The 15,321-nt window shown below is 44.5% G+C and overlaps 1 pseudogene across 1 annotated transcript in view; it reads left to right on the top strand.

Moving 5' to 3' along the window:
* Positions 1-14,398, top strand: part of LOC309974356 (PC4 and SFRS1-interacting protein-like) — a 29,184-nt pseudogene extending 14,786 nt beyond the window's left edge. The window contains exons 2-3 of the transcript in view: positions 13,224-13,906; positions 14,157-14,398. The product of the transcript in view is annotated as a PC4 and SFRS1-interacting protein-like (transcript). The remainder of the gene's footprint in view (positions 1-13,223; positions 13,907-14,156) is intronic.
* The last annotated feature ends 923 nt before the right edge of the window (positions 14,399-15,321 follow it).

The raw sequence follows: 15,321 nt of genomic DNA, 5'->3' as shown, positions 1-15,321 counted from the left end.
CATCTACCACTTGCCATTGATAAAATGTAGTGCCAGCAATAAACAGCTCCAGATTTGGAATATTACACCCTTGCTGTTCCCGCCACCTCACTGGAAATCACATAGCTACAATGATAGTCAACATTTAGTACATTCACATTGTCGTGCAACCATCACTACTATCTGGTACCAGATACACTGACTTTTTTTTTCTTTTCCTAATGGCTTTTTGCTAAAATAAATTAGAACTATCTTCTGTAATGTAAGCACTATTCATTTTGCAGAATTGGATATTTTCAATCTCTTAGACTCGCCAGCTTTTGTCAACAGGACAAATAAACAGGCCAAAAGAAAGAATCACTGCTGGGTCCCTTTGTTGGTCTGTGTAGAGGTATACTGAAAGTAATAGGAAATTGATATCCATTTGCCTTGCAAGGACCAGGCAGCAACGTGGTTTCTAGCCCCTGGCAGTATGTTTCTGGAACTATAACAAACCTGGATGAAACACAGGAGACCCAAGACCTTGGCACGTTTTCACCTAAGCCAAGTCACACCATTAAACCTCAGTTAGGAAATATCAATAACTTGGGGAAGGTGGATTGCAGTTTAGCGTATTACCAGCTGTCAGCACCTCAGGAACTAAATTGAACAGCCAGGGAATTGAGATATGAAAAGTAAAGAAAGCAATCATATGGGTCTCCTTTAATATCATCTGTGGCATGACCACCCCCTGCCAGCCTCACGCCACTGCCCCTCCCCAGCTGAAACAAACATAAACAGTAAAACAGAAGTTTCATTTTATTTTTAAAGAAATAGGGACAGAGCGATTATAAAATTCCAGAAATATAAAAGTTGATGTCTCAAAGACCGCTACTCTTTCTATGCTTATATTTTCTAATATAAACCAGATGTTTTGAGTTTTTCCAAATAACTTCTTTCAGAGAAATAATGCTTTAGTCTTTGGCATGTTTTTGATCTTAGGTCAATTATTCTTACCTACTTTTTCCTCAACCTTCACAGATGTTGTTTTCATACAATTCTAAACGTAAATATCCCCTAACTGGGCTAATTTGCATTTGCAGCTGTTCATCTCAACATTTAATGTTTATCATATAATAAGGTATTGGTTTTGGAAAAATTGGAATTTAATGAGAAAAATGCATTTACAGGCCTATCTCAGAGATATTGCAGGTTCAGTTCCAGACCACCACAATAAAGCAAATATGGTAAGAAAGTGAGTCTCATGAATCTGTTGGTTTCCAGTGCATATAAAAGTTACGTTTACATTACCCTATGGTCTACTAAGTGTGCAATAACATTATGTCTAAAAAAGATAATGGACGTACTTTAGTTTAAAAATACTTTATTGCTAAAAAATGCTAACCATTACCTGAGCCTTCAGAGATCTGTAGTAATAACATCCAAGATCACTGATCACCATCACAAACATAATGAAAAGGTTTGAAATTATCAAAATGTGACACAGACACGTAGTAAGCAAACACCCTTGGAAAACGGGCACCTATAGACTTGTCCTACTCAAGGTTGCCACAAACATTCAACTTGTAAAAAGGCAATAGCTGCGAAGTGCAATAAAGCGAGGTGTGCCTGTAGACAACTCTTTTGACCTAATGATATCCAATTCTTTAGGAAACATTTGGGGGAACACTAGCCCAATAGGGTTAGCAAACTAAGATAGAAGGAATGGCCCAATATACATAAAAATGCCTGAGGTCTCTACAATGGGGGGTTTCCTCGACCAACATCAAAAAAGAGGGAAGGAAAATTCTTGAATTCAAAAAGTGTCCTTGAATTTGTTAGATTTATTGTTAGAGTGAAAAATACAACCAGTTTCAGAATGAATTAGATTCAATCTTTCTGAGGTTTCACTGACGGGTTGCATGCATTTCAGGCTCGTAGAAAGCCCAGCCAGTAACACAAATCAAAATGGCCATAAAAACAGATATAAGCTGAAACTAGAAACTTCCACCCTCTGACCAAGACACTGCCTCTCGCCATGGCCTGGTCCCTTGCCCTGAGCCGACTGCCAGGGGTGGCAGATAAACACACAAACACACACCCAGGTGTCCTAATCCAAATCAGGCCAAGTTAGCGAAAAAAATTCACCACTTGGGCCTCATGACACAGCACAAGGGAGCAACTGTGGTGTGTGTGCCTTGGTCCCCCAGACAGTTAACATAAGCCACACTGCAGAATGCAAAACAAATACACCTCCCTCCTTCCTGTACCACGCAGCTTCTTTTATCAGCTGCCTGGTGCGCCCCTTAGACAGGCAGCCCCATCGGGTAGACTGGGCACGATGCTGTCTGGGATCCATCCCGGGAAAGCCCGGATGGGGGGGTTCTATGGAAAACTTCAGATCAGCACTCCCCTCGGCTCCCCCGACCCGACCCCAGCACTGCTTGTTAAGACAATAGGACAGCGGGGGCGGTCTGATCCCGAGTCTAAGGCAGCTCAGTCTAGCGCAAGGACACAAAGGCTGCTGAAGGAGGGGCCCAGCATCCGCGCTGGCCACTGCCTGGCAACGCCAGCCGCGCAGACTCCTAGCCACCCGCCACCCGCCACCCCGGGCCTCGTCACGTGGCTCCGGCATGGTCTGGGGTCCACTGAGGCCGCCGGTGCTCTGCCCGCTGCTGCACGGGAGCGAGGACGTGCACACTGCTCGCCCCAGAGCGGAGCGTTTCCTCTCATTCCCCTCCCCTTGCCGCGCCGATTTCAAACCCCGGTTTGCTGGCAAAAAGCTTTGCGAGTGTTTAATTTTGGAGGGCCTGCTGGCTTTCGGGAGCTCAGGAATAACTGAATGCTATTCATTCTGGGGAAAGTGGATTATCTGGTTTCTAGGCTAAAACCTGGCCCGAGGCCAGTAACACGTTTTGGTAAATATTTCAAGGACCAAATGTAAAGTATAAAACAGGAGCCCTAGCCGCAGAACAGCAGTAGCACTCCTGGGGAGGCACAGTAACGGCCTGGCTGGATGAGGGCGTAAGAGAGGAAATGCACTGTTGCCTGAAGATGAAAAATGGGCCTAAATCTTAGTGCAGGGCCTCTGGCCTTCTTCCAGCGGGACGGTTAGACCTGGTATCAGGGCTGGTACGGCAGGAGTCGCTGAGATGACGCATTCTGCTGACAGAGCCACCCAAACAGCTGGCGAGCTGCCCCGCTCCGCCCGTCTCGTGCGCTCACCGCGACCGGGACGCATCCGGCACGTTCATCATCTTCTCCGGGGCGTGAATGGATGCTTAGCAGGCAGATAATTCCGCAGGCATATATGTGTGTATTATCATGCAGATACGACAATTATTTCGTAATAGAAATGGAACCTGGGCCGTCTCTGCCTGACTTTTGATCCTGCCAGCGCTGCAGAAAAAAAACGCTCGCTGATATGTTCCATAGTCAGGAAATGGAAGCACAGAAGGAGAGCGAGATTACAGGCCACTCTGTGCATTCGCTAACACGTGCTGTGATTTTAGCCCTTTCTTGTGGATATCTCATTTCACAGGGAAGGGGAAAAGGCAAATGGGAGACAAAGAGGCCGCCACCCAGCATGCACGCATTTTCCATCCCAGTGTGTAACTAGAAAATAGAACAGAGTCATATAAATAAGGCAAAAGCGTATCAACAGACCAGTTGCTGTAAAATGGTGCAAAAAGAGAGAGAGAGAGAGAGAGAGAGGTGGAGGAAGAGAGAGAGAACAAATAAATGAAAGAAATGTGTAAAACTGACTTTTCCTTATGATAACTTTCTTTTGAGTCAGATCAGCATTACCCCACTTTGTTTCATTTCATGTTGAGTATATACATAGATAGATGTCCATAGAGAGAAATGATTTTCTACGATAGATATTAAACTCAGTTAGGGCCAGACACGGTACTATTCCTTGTTTAATTCCATAGCCTCAAACTCTTGGTAGAAAATCTAATATTAAACTTTTTTCTTATCTAATTTGGCAGGAATTGGAAGATTTAGGGAAAGAAGGAAGTTAAATAGGATATGAGATCAGGTTTAACCAAGCTTGAATTGACTGAGCTGTAAAAAGAGGGAGGGGAAGGAAGCATTGCTGTCCAAGCCACTGAGTCCGCCATACTCCATTTGTAATCAAGGCGGCAATGGTTAGTCAGTGGCCCAGGACACCCCGGGTGTTTTCTGAGAAGAGCATGTGTGAAGAGGGGAGCAAGGATATTTGAGGGAAACTAGTACCCAACCAATCACTGATATTTATGGGCCATCATAAATTAGGTGTTTATAACTTGGGAGGTACTTTTGTTTGCATCATACTTAGAGTAGTTTCAATCATAGTTTAAGGTTAGAAAGATGTGACCCATGCAAACGTTCTTTCATTTTAATTTGGATCTGTTTCCTGCATCTAAGGAACGTGATGGTCCTGTTAGCTCAGCTCCCCCCTTTCAGCCTCTACAGGGGTCACGCCTTGCCAACACTGGAGGGTGCTTATGCATCTCGATCCAGATAAACTTAGGGGTGCTTGACTGATCCGTCATAATTCTTTCAAACTGTTGGTCCTGTTTTGGATCAATTCATTGCCCTTTCAGCTGTAGAGAAAGGAACACCCTCTGGGGAGAATGATCTGCACACACCTCTTTCATTTGCCTGGGGCTGCTATGTGAAAACAGCCACCTGCCGCCGTCTGGCATCAATCCATCAATCCATGCCCTGCTGCTTGAGCAGCTGGTGGTGCCTCCCATTCCTTAAGTACTTGAGAATCCTTCCCCACGAGCTGGGCCATTGATTAAGTGCTTACTTTGGAAGAGGTGTAAGTAAGGACTACAGCGTGATCATAGAAACCACGTGTGCCCACTTGAACAAGAGGAAAAAGACATAGAAGAGCATTTTTAAAGGGAGGATGTGATTTCCTGTTTCAAAAGTTGCCCCCCCCCGCCCCGCCCCTGATTCTCGTAGATCAAACAGCCCGATAGGAGCTCTCTTTGTTGAGCCAAGCTGGGAATAATAGTTCCTTTGTCTGAACACCCAGTATTTATTCATTTAACACTTGGTAAATGCCTACTAAGTGCCAGGCACTTTACATGCATATTTGTTTTTACAAACAAACCTACAAGGCAACTATTATTATCCACCCCACCTCCACTACCACCACAAATATAATAAATATAAAAATCAGATGAAAGGAATGCAACTCAGAGGAAATGCTAAAAACTAATATAAAATTATCAATAAAAAAGATAGCCAAATACCAAAATATAATATTATTAATATATTATCAATATAATATTATCAATAAAAACATATTATTAATATAATATTATCAGTTAAAAATGATAGCCAAATACCAAAAATATATAGACTTTCATAAAGGAAAACCTTATCATTTCACTTTGTAGTTTATTATTCCTTTTCACTAAGCTTGATTTTCCTAGAGGTTTCAGAGATTTGACCTAAAGACGATAGCTTAACAGTTCTCTTTGGAAGATAAAATGTTTATTAGCAAACATATACTTATAGTGCATGGTATTATTTTATTTTATGCTAAGATGTGAGCTGAGAAATGTGATTTTATTTATTGCAGGGGCACCATATTCAAAACCCCTTTGGTGCTATATGTGGGAAGCAATGGATGGACCATGGTCCCATTAGCTGTGTTTAAATCTCCATTCTAAACTTTAATACTCTAAATCAAGTTTTTGCTAATGTAACTTGCCACAATTTGGATGTGTCTTTCTGGGTTTTTCTCCTTTTTTAAGTGAATTAGATAACCTGACTACATTACGTACAGTTTATTTTATATGTATGTTTATAAGAGCACCTGCCATACCAAATATTCAGTCAACGTGGGTCATTAAAATATATAACCTCGGCAAATTAAAACATAATCATTAAAACATCTTAAACCAAAAGAAATAGTAGAGGCACTTGAGAAACTATCAAAGAAATACTTTATATTTAGTATTTTCCATTAGGGACATAGGTCTGGAATTCATCCCCACAGTTGAGAGTTGCAGTCATGGGAGTGGGTAAGATTACCAAAGAAGAAATTCATGAAGGAGGGAGGCAGTCCTTAAAGGATAGAATCTTAATGGAAATATCTCCAGCTGGGCGTTGAGGGCAGTGGGCAAAACTGAGGAAACCAAAGAACAAGGCAGGGAAGTAGGGGGTGATTGGGGATGTGCAGTCAGTGGAACAGCGGGTGGGGGGCATCTTTCACTCTGGGCTTTGGAGTTTTGGAGACTGGAGAGAAGCCAGTGTCATTACTGGCACCTGAGTGAGCCCAACACCTGGACACCTGGACAACTCCCCTGACGTGTGTACATGTCCTCATAGGGGCTCTCTTTCAACAGGCTGAAAGAGGACAGGATATTGGCATGATGGTTTTTCCATGAAGTTAAACACAAACACTGACACTGTAGAACGGGAGAGGCCACAACAGTGAGAGGCCTGCGTACCGCCAAAAAAAAAAAAAAAAAAAAAAAAGAAGGATTTTAGAAGAATCAAGCTATAATTCTTCTTGGATCAATACCTACATCCTAGTAAGCAAACCTCAACAATGATCAGCTAAAGCTCTCAAAGACCTAGCGAATGAAACTAAAATGATAAGGGTAACATGCATAAGGAATGCACACAAAATATGCCAGGGGGTAAAGCCACCTACAGAAAACTCAGAGAGCTGGGACAGGGAGGTTCTGCTCAGAACCCCACGGACACGGCCCTCAAGCGTCAGGCCGAGCAAGAGGCATCCACGGAGGAAAAAGGAACCACGCCAGCGCTGTGAGGGAAACGGGGAGCGTGCGGGTAAGTCTGAAAACCAGCAGGGTGGACGCTGTCAAAAGCCGGATGTAAAGACTGAACAAAGATCAGTGGCAGCGAGGAGGTCCCAGTGACCCTGCTGTTCTAGGGGTGCTGGGAGCAGAGCCAGGGAGCGGCGGGGATGACGTGGAGGTGCGTGAGAGGCGCTTGAGCCAAAGCCTGGTGACTGAGTCAAGAAGTCCGCTGTAAGGTGCACCCGGAGAGCTGTGTTACTATTAATAACTACTCGCGTATGCAAATGACTTACTTTCAAAGGGAGGGAGGGAAGGAAGGGAAAAGTAGAGAGGCTTTAATATCACCCTTAGTTACTCATATCCTGATACGATTCCTGGAAATAGTGAGGCGCAGATGAGTTGGAGCTAGTGCGCTGGGAATTGCCTGTGACCCTGCATTTTAAAAGATTCCATGTGACTGCGCTGCAGAAGAGGCAAAATGGAAATGCAGGGCAGGTTAGGAGGCCGCTGCAGGAATCCAGGAAGGCGGTGAGAGCGCAGCCTCTTCACAGGCAGAGGGGGCATCATCGTGGAAATGGACCTAAAGATTGAAGAGCCTCCTGGGACGGGAAGGGATGAGAGATGAACCCAGAAGGGCGGGGGTAGGACACGGACCCTGAGAGAGGTTTACACGGCTGGAAGGAAGCCACCTTACCTTTGCCGGCTGGAGAGCAGGCTGGGAGGACGGACGTGGGTGTAGGTAAATTGTAGGTAGAGGGTGGGAAGTTACCAGAAAGCACGCGCACGCCCTCAATTTTCTCAATGACTCACGAGGTGAAGTTGTCTGCTGAGAGCAGGGGGCGTAGGAACTGAGAGGGAGTCTGTCTTGAGAGGAGCACTGAGGTCTATAAATAGTCTTCTAACTAATTAGACTGCAGAGGGAGACTGTGGGTCTGTCTGGGCGCACTGGAGGCCTCATGGTGACCTCTTACTGGGGACCACAAACCCAGCTCTGCGCCCACTGCTGCGTGTGCCAGACGTGCAGTTAACATACCCAGCTTGTGGAGCTTTGCAGCCGCAGGGTCTCGGCCATATTTGAACAGCACTGAGGCCTGGAAGAAGCTATTGATTCCAAAGTGGCAGCTTTTTAAAAAAATGGATTACTGTCAATTTTTTGCTTGTGCTTTCAACACATATGGCTTGATACTAACTGAAATAGTGTGGCCTTCGGAAAGTTTCTTAACTTCTCTGTGCTTCCTTTTGGAAAAAGTAAACAACCTAATTAATCCTCATAGGATTCTTGTGACAATTCAATAAAATGATAAATGTAAAACACTGAAAAAAGTTTCCGTTTATAAAAATTAAAGTGCTCAATAAATGAGTTATTTTTGTCAAAAACTATGACTTGTACATATATATCCATACCTTGAATGTATATATATTTATATGTTCAGTGAAAATATACATATACAATGTGTTGTAGCATTAATATATGTGTGTATATGTATGTAGGTATGCACATATATGTGTATTATATATGTATGTATGCGTGTATAGACACACATATATATAATTATAGCAACCATTTATTCAATATGCATTTGTCGAGCACATTCTACGTGCCAAGAACGACGCTAGATTCCGAAGAGACAATACTGAACAAAAATAGATGAAACATCTGCCATTATGGGGTGAACAGTCTGATGGTTACGACAAGAAGAGGGTCAAACTGATGTAAAATGACAACGTGCTCAGTGCTGTAAAGAGCTCTACCGAGTGCAGTGAAAAGGTAAATCAGCACAGGTCAGGTGGTTCCGCCCCACCTGAGGTCACAGGCTGACGTGTCCTCGTCCTTCTCCCCGACTACATTACGATGCCTTCGAAAGCTGTGGATCGCTGCCTACTCCTCTCTGTTTACGGCACCTGACTCCTGACCCCCGTGCACACAGCAGGTGCTCAATGTGTGTCTGCTGGCTAACCTGATGCCATGGGGTGTTCACCAGCAGTTTTAGTCGTGACAGCCACGTGGGGCACCCACTGCCTTTCTTTATGAGAAACCGCAGAGGGACATCTTGGCGGTAACGGAACGTCGCCGTTGACTGGCTGATTTGGCAGGAACAGCTCACCCCAGACACTGCGTGAACTCTCAGCCCAAAATGCAGCGTCATTGATGCTTTTCCTTTTAAAAAAGCACAAAGCGCAGTGTTCTTTGTGCTAACATACATCGAGGACCTATATGTTTATTTCCTCTTGTTTTTCAGCGCAACTTCCATTGATCCAGCAGGTCGTCGGGAAAATGGGGGAATGATTGTTCAATGGGTACAGAGTTTCCCTCTGGGATAGAGGGAATTTTCTAGAAATGGATAGTGGAGATGGTTGTACAATGTTGTGAATGTACTTAATGCCACTGAATTATACAATTAAAATGGTAAGTTTTGTTATGTTGATTTTACACAATAAAAAATCCCCCCCCCAAAAAAAGATTTAAGCTTGGGAATTTAGAAAATAGAAAACAAAAAAAAACTAGGTACGAATAACTGTCACCTTTTCCTTAAAGTCCTTCAACAGTTCCCCATTCTCTCCTGACCAAATCCCAACCAGGCCCTTCATGGACTGGGTCCCGCTTGGCAACTCCTATGTCTGTCCTTCCTGAACCCCAGGCTCCACCCAGGCCAGATAGCTTGTGTTTCCCCCATCATGCATCTGTGTTTTGCCTGCATGGGTTCTGATCTCTGGGATGCTCTTCTCATCCCCCACCTTCTAGCTGGAAAGGTGCACCTCAGCTTAGCCTCCTCAAGGGAACTTTTCCCAACACCCATTTCAAATCTTGCAGCCCCGGCCAGAGAAATGACTGCTTTCTCTCTCTCTCTTTCTCTCTCTCTCTCTCTCCCACTTTCCCTTGTGTAGCTCATTATCACAGCAAACACAACATTAAATGCACTTGTTTATTTATAGGTCTGTCTTCCTGTGCCCTACCTTGGTGGCAGCAGGGGCAAAATCTTTGTTTTATTTGCATACTATGGTTTTAAAATCTTTGGCTCCAACGGTGTGACCTTGGGCAAGATATTTAACCTCTTCTAGATCTGTTTCACCTTCCATACAATTTGAATAATAATAATAGTCTCTATGTCATACAGTAGTTATGAAGCATAAATGAAATAATGCATGTGACGTGCTTAGAGAGGGTCCGATGCACAATCAACAATGAAGTGTTTGAAGAAAGGAGGTTCATAACCAATAACAATTTTTCAGTGGCTAAAAGGATGAATATTTAACGTTGAGAGTTGACAAGAAGCATGAATAACCTAATTCCAGATGTTTATTTAGAAAGACGAATGAGGAAGCTGAATGACTAGAAGAAAGAGCATTATAGGAGAACATCTTTTGCTGTGTGTATCATAATATAGTCAACATACTTCCAACAACCTCCCACGTTTCTGCCATAAACTCTTCCACTCCCTCCAGAACCAGGCTGATCAGGCTACAGAGGTCTTTATAACTAAAATATCAGAGTCGGAACGAGGGGAAGATGGCAGAGAGTAAGACGCGGAGATCACCTTCCTCCCCACAGATACACTAAAATATCAGAGTCTTCTTAGAAAACAAAAACTCAATGAAACCGATAAGAAAGGCTCATTGCCACAGTCTTCAATATCGAACCAGTGGAGGCTCTTCATGCTTTGAAGAATATAAGGCAGTCCTGATGTAGACGTTGAGGAATTTTTGAGTGTTGTCTATACTGACCCACTTGCATCAGAATTTTGGCAAACTAGCCTGACTCCTGGAATTTAAACCAGTAAGTAACCTTTTCTCCAATCAGCTTGGCTTTAGGTGTAAATTCTTATTTTATTTTATTTATTTATTTATTTATTTGCGGTACACGGGCCTCTCACTGTTGTGCCTCTCCCGTTGCGGAGCACAGGCTCCGGACGCGCAGGCTCAGCGGCCATGGCTCACGGGCCCAGCCACTCCGCGGCATGTGGGATCTTCCTGGACCGGGGCACGAATCCGCGTCCCCTGCATCGGCAGGCGGACTCTCAACCACTGCGCCACCAGGGAAGCCCGTAAATTCTTATTTTGCGTAAGCAGATGCTGGCTATTTTCAAGGTATGGAGCTGGCTCATGCAGTGGACACAAAACATTATGTGACGCTTACGCACCGTTTCTTCTAAGGCAACACACACTGCAGGGAACAGTGCCGGAGTCCTCCAGGTGACTGTACCCGATTTCCATGCAGTCCCATTAAAGCAGACTTCACACCGAGCCCCAGGAGTGGAGCTCGTGACCAAGGCCTAAGTCATCAGCTATCTCACTTCCCCATCCTTTGATCTTCGTGGATCATGTGTGACCTAGGCAGAGTCAATGAAATGCAATGACATTTTCGCTGCACCTTCTGGGGAAGAGACTCTCACTCATAACCTTTGACCTAAGACGTAAGAGAATGAGTGGGTTAGCAGGGACCTTTCTGGTACCCACAAAACCCAAGGCTAAAGTCAACGCAGTGGAAGACAGAACAAAGGAATAAAGTTTTTAAAAGCTGGCAGGTGCCAATGGTAAGCCTGAGCCCTGAATTGAGTCCTGTCTGTAGGTAGCATCCCCTTTCAGCTTTTGAGTCAATAAATTCCCTTTTGGACTAAGCCAGTTTGGGTTGGGCTTTTCTGTAACCGCAACTAAATAATCCCAACTGGCCTTCATCAAAGCCACTCTTCCCAAACGGGAGCTCCACACTCTGATTCCATCCAAGAGATAACTGGTGTCTCTAGAGAACCCACATGTGAATAGAATCAGGGCATATTCAAGAGGGTAAGTGTCTGGGTAAGAAAATCTCTCCTTTGGGGATACCTGTGGTTCACATTTCTGTGTGGGCCAAGAAACTCCTATAAATTTCACCTGCTGACACATTTTCTTTGCGGGCACTTTGCTACTTCAGGGGGAGGAGCCGGAAACAGAGGTGGAGAAGGGAAAGCATGAGGCAAAATGCGAATTATTGTGCAGGAAGCAATATAGCAGATGGCCTTGTCGCAGAGGGCTGGCGTGTGGGTACATGCGGTGTGAATTCACGGTGGAGGAACTAATCAGGCAGTGTTATCTGATCTGGAACAACAAGAAAAAGAAAGGGTCTCTTTCATTTTCCCCTGCTTTGGTATGTCTGAAAGCCCTTATCAGCGTGATAGGGCTTGGAATCACCCAACCAGAAAACCTTGACGGGATTGGGCTAAAGTGGGGACCTGGGATCTGGGTTGTTTTCCAAGGACCAACCGTCATTTCATTTTCAGAATGAATCTGGATTTTTGTTCTGTGAAAACAGGGCAGGTTCTGGATTGAAAACAAAAGTCAGACGTGCTGATGCTTGAATGTAAAGAACTACAGAGTTTCATAAGTTCTTCTGAGTAATAGAGGCTCGTCTCCAGCCTGGGGCCGAGGAGGCAGCGGGAGCAGACCCAGAGTCTGTGAGGTTATTTCTCCCGTGAAAAACAAAAGCCCGAAGCAGGACTCTGAACAATCTAAGTGCAAAGCTGCTCCCATGGAAGGCAACAGAGCTTTCAGGAGGGGCTCTGGCTTCTGGGTACCAGGACGGGTTTCAAACTTGCCTCCATCCCCCACTGTCTCCATGGTGACAGAGAAGTTAGTTATCCTCTCTGAATGTATTTCCTCATCTGTAAACATCAGTTACGTTCTTGAGAGAAGTAAGTGGTTGAATTACATCAAGAGTGTATGGCCCATCGCAAGAACCCAAATAAATGGCAACAACACGATTTCAGTTACTCTGGGGAGACTTGGATCAAATACAGGGCTGCAGGTACTGAGACAGGAATACCTTCTTCTCATTTGTCAGGCAGAGGGGGCAAAGTTCAGTTTCTTCTTACTGTGATTTTCTGCAGAATATCAAGAGAAAAACACCAATTTGCCACCAAATTTCTGCATTTTTCTGGCTTCTTCGAAGCTCAGCAAAATCTTGTCCCTAAACCGCTGAACAGCTCTATAATTCCAGACTGGCTAGAGACAAAACCAAGTCAAAAGACTTTCATTGGACCATCAGTTTCTCAAGTATTCCCAAGTATAAGAATTGGGTTTTATTCCTCTTTTTAGGCCAGATACATAGCACGGCACCTTACGGGCTGCTCAAGAAATTTTTATTCTCTTATCTAAGAAAATGAATTCATTCTCAGACCAGCCAACCTAAACTTCTGTTGGAATGTGCTCCAAGAAGCTAGGAAGGATGGAAGGAAGGAAGGGAGGGAGGGAGGGGGGAAGGAAGGAAGGAAGGGAGACTCTCTTGGTGTATTAGTTAGGGTAAGAGCTAAGCTGCTAAGGGCTAATAAAGAAACCCCAAATTCCAGTGGTTTAAAAGCAGACAGGGAGCGGCGCAGTGACGGCGGCGGCAGTGTCGGCGGTGGTTGCTATTCGGAGCCGTTGAGACGCCGCTGCAGCAGCTGGTGGCACAGGTGGCTTGCGTGGACGTGGGCAGAGGCGGCTGGCCCGCCACCGCAGCCCCAGCGCCCACGGCCCCGGCAGGTAGATGAAGTTCCCGATGGAGCTGCAAAACCACCCACAAACAAACTCCCCATTTTCTTTTTTGGAACTCATGAGACTGCTCTTTTAGGCCCAAAGGACATATTTCCTTACTCAGAAAATAAGGAAAAGTACGGCAAACCAAATAAACGAAAAGGCTTTAATGAAGGTTTAGGGAGATAGATAACAATCCGAAAGTGAAATTTTCAAGTCAACAGGCATCAACTAAACAATCAAATGCGTCATCTGATGTTGAAGTTGAAGAAAAAGAAACTAGCGTTTCAAAGGAAGATACTGCATGAAGAAAAAGCCAGCAACGAGGATGTGACTAAAGCAGTTGACATAACCACTCCAAAAGCTGCCAGAAGAGGGAGAAAGAGAAAGGAAGAAAAACAAGTAGAAACCGAGGAGGCAGGCGTAGTGACTACAGCAACAGCATCTGTTAATCTAAAAGTGAGTCCTGAAAGAGGATGACCTGCCGCTACAGAAGTCAAGATTCCAAAACCAAGAGGCAGACCCAAAATGGTAAAACAGCCCTGTCCTTCGGAGAGTGACGGTACCTGAAGAAGACAAAAGTAAGAAAAAGGGGCAAGAGGAAAAACAACCTAAAAAGCAGCTTAAAAAGGATGAGGAGGGCCAGAAGGAAGAAGATAACCAAGAAAAGAGCCAGATTAAAAAAAGGGGGGAAAAGAAGTTGAATCAAAAAGGAAAAATTGGAAAAAAAAAAAAAAAAAAAGGAAAAATTGGGCTTCCCTGGTGGCGCAGTGGTTGAGAGTCCACCTGCCGATGCAGGGGACACGGGTTTGTGCCCCGGTCCGGGAAGATCCCACCTGCCGCGGAGCGGCTGGGCCTGTGAGCCATGGCCGCTGAGCCTGCGCGTCCGGAGCCTGTGCTCTGCGGTGGGAGAGGCCACAGCAGTGAGAAGCCCGCGTACAGCCAAAAAAAAAAAAAAAAAAAGGAAAAATTTAGCTAAAACAGGGCTTACATCAACCTCTGATTCTGAAGAGAAAGGGGATGATCAAGAAGGTGAAAAGAAGAGAAAAGGTGGAAGAAACTTTCAGACTGCACATAGAAGGAATATGCTGAAAGGCCAACATGAGAAAGAAACAGCAGATAGAAAATGCAGGCAAGCGGAACAAATGGAAACTGAGCAGCAAACAACATGTAATCTACAGTAATAAAAAATATAGCGCATTTGGGGCTCAAAGCATTAATCCAGTTACTGAAAAGAGAATACAAGTGGAGCAAACAAGAGGGGAAGATCTTGAGACAGAAGTCTCAAGAAATTCAGTCATTGGACTGAATTTCCCCCTCCCCCCCTTGATGGAAGAATGTTCCAGATTCTAAATTGAGGACTTCGTTAATGGCATTATTACTGTGTTGTGACTGTTAAAAAACATTTCCTGTAAGATACACACTACATACTAAGGTCAGCCATCATTCCTGTTAAAAGTTTTTTACCAAGCTTAAAATGAAGCTTTGTGTTCGAAAGTTATAATAAGCTCAGACGAAGATGGTGGTTGGACATTATTTCATTTAGAAAATGTAAAAATTCATTTTGTTTTGAAGCTAGGTGTTAAACTGGAGTAGCTACTATACCCCCAGAGAATGGGGCAGTTGTGCCCTTCCCCTTGACATTCCTTTGTTGTTCAGTTCTTTAGAAGATTAATAATTGTTTTTTAATCCTGAGAGATTAAACAGTAGACTTGTTAAGGAAACAAAAATGAAACTGTAACCAAAATTTTAAAATAGAGTTTTTTTAAAATAAATAAATAAATATTTTTTAAAAGCAGATAGAAGTTCATTTCTCGGGACTTCCCTGGTGGTGCAGTGCTTAAGAATCCACCTGTCAATGCAGGGGACATGGGTTTGATCCCTGGTCTGGGAAGATCCCACATGCCGCGGAGCAGCTAAGCCCGTGCGCCACAACTACGGAGCCTGCGCTCTAGAGCCCACGAGTCACAACTTCTGAACCCACGTGCCACAACTACTGAAGCCCGGGTGCCTGGAGCCTGTGCTCTGCAACAAGAGAAGCCACCACAATGAGAAGCCCGTGCGCCACAACTACTGAGCCCGCGTACCTAGAGCCCGTGCTCTGCAG

This window comes from Leucopleurus acutus, assembly GCF_964270905.1.
Source record: "Leucopleurus acutus genome assembly, chromosome: 17".
In the NCBI taxonomy this organism is placed as follows: Eukaryota; Metazoa; Chordata; class Mammalia; order Artiodactyla; family Delphinidae; genus Leucopleurus; species Leucopleurus acutus.
The sequence above is the reverse complement of the archived record's forward strand: the minus strand, read 5'-3'. Positions and strand labels throughout refer to the sequence as shown.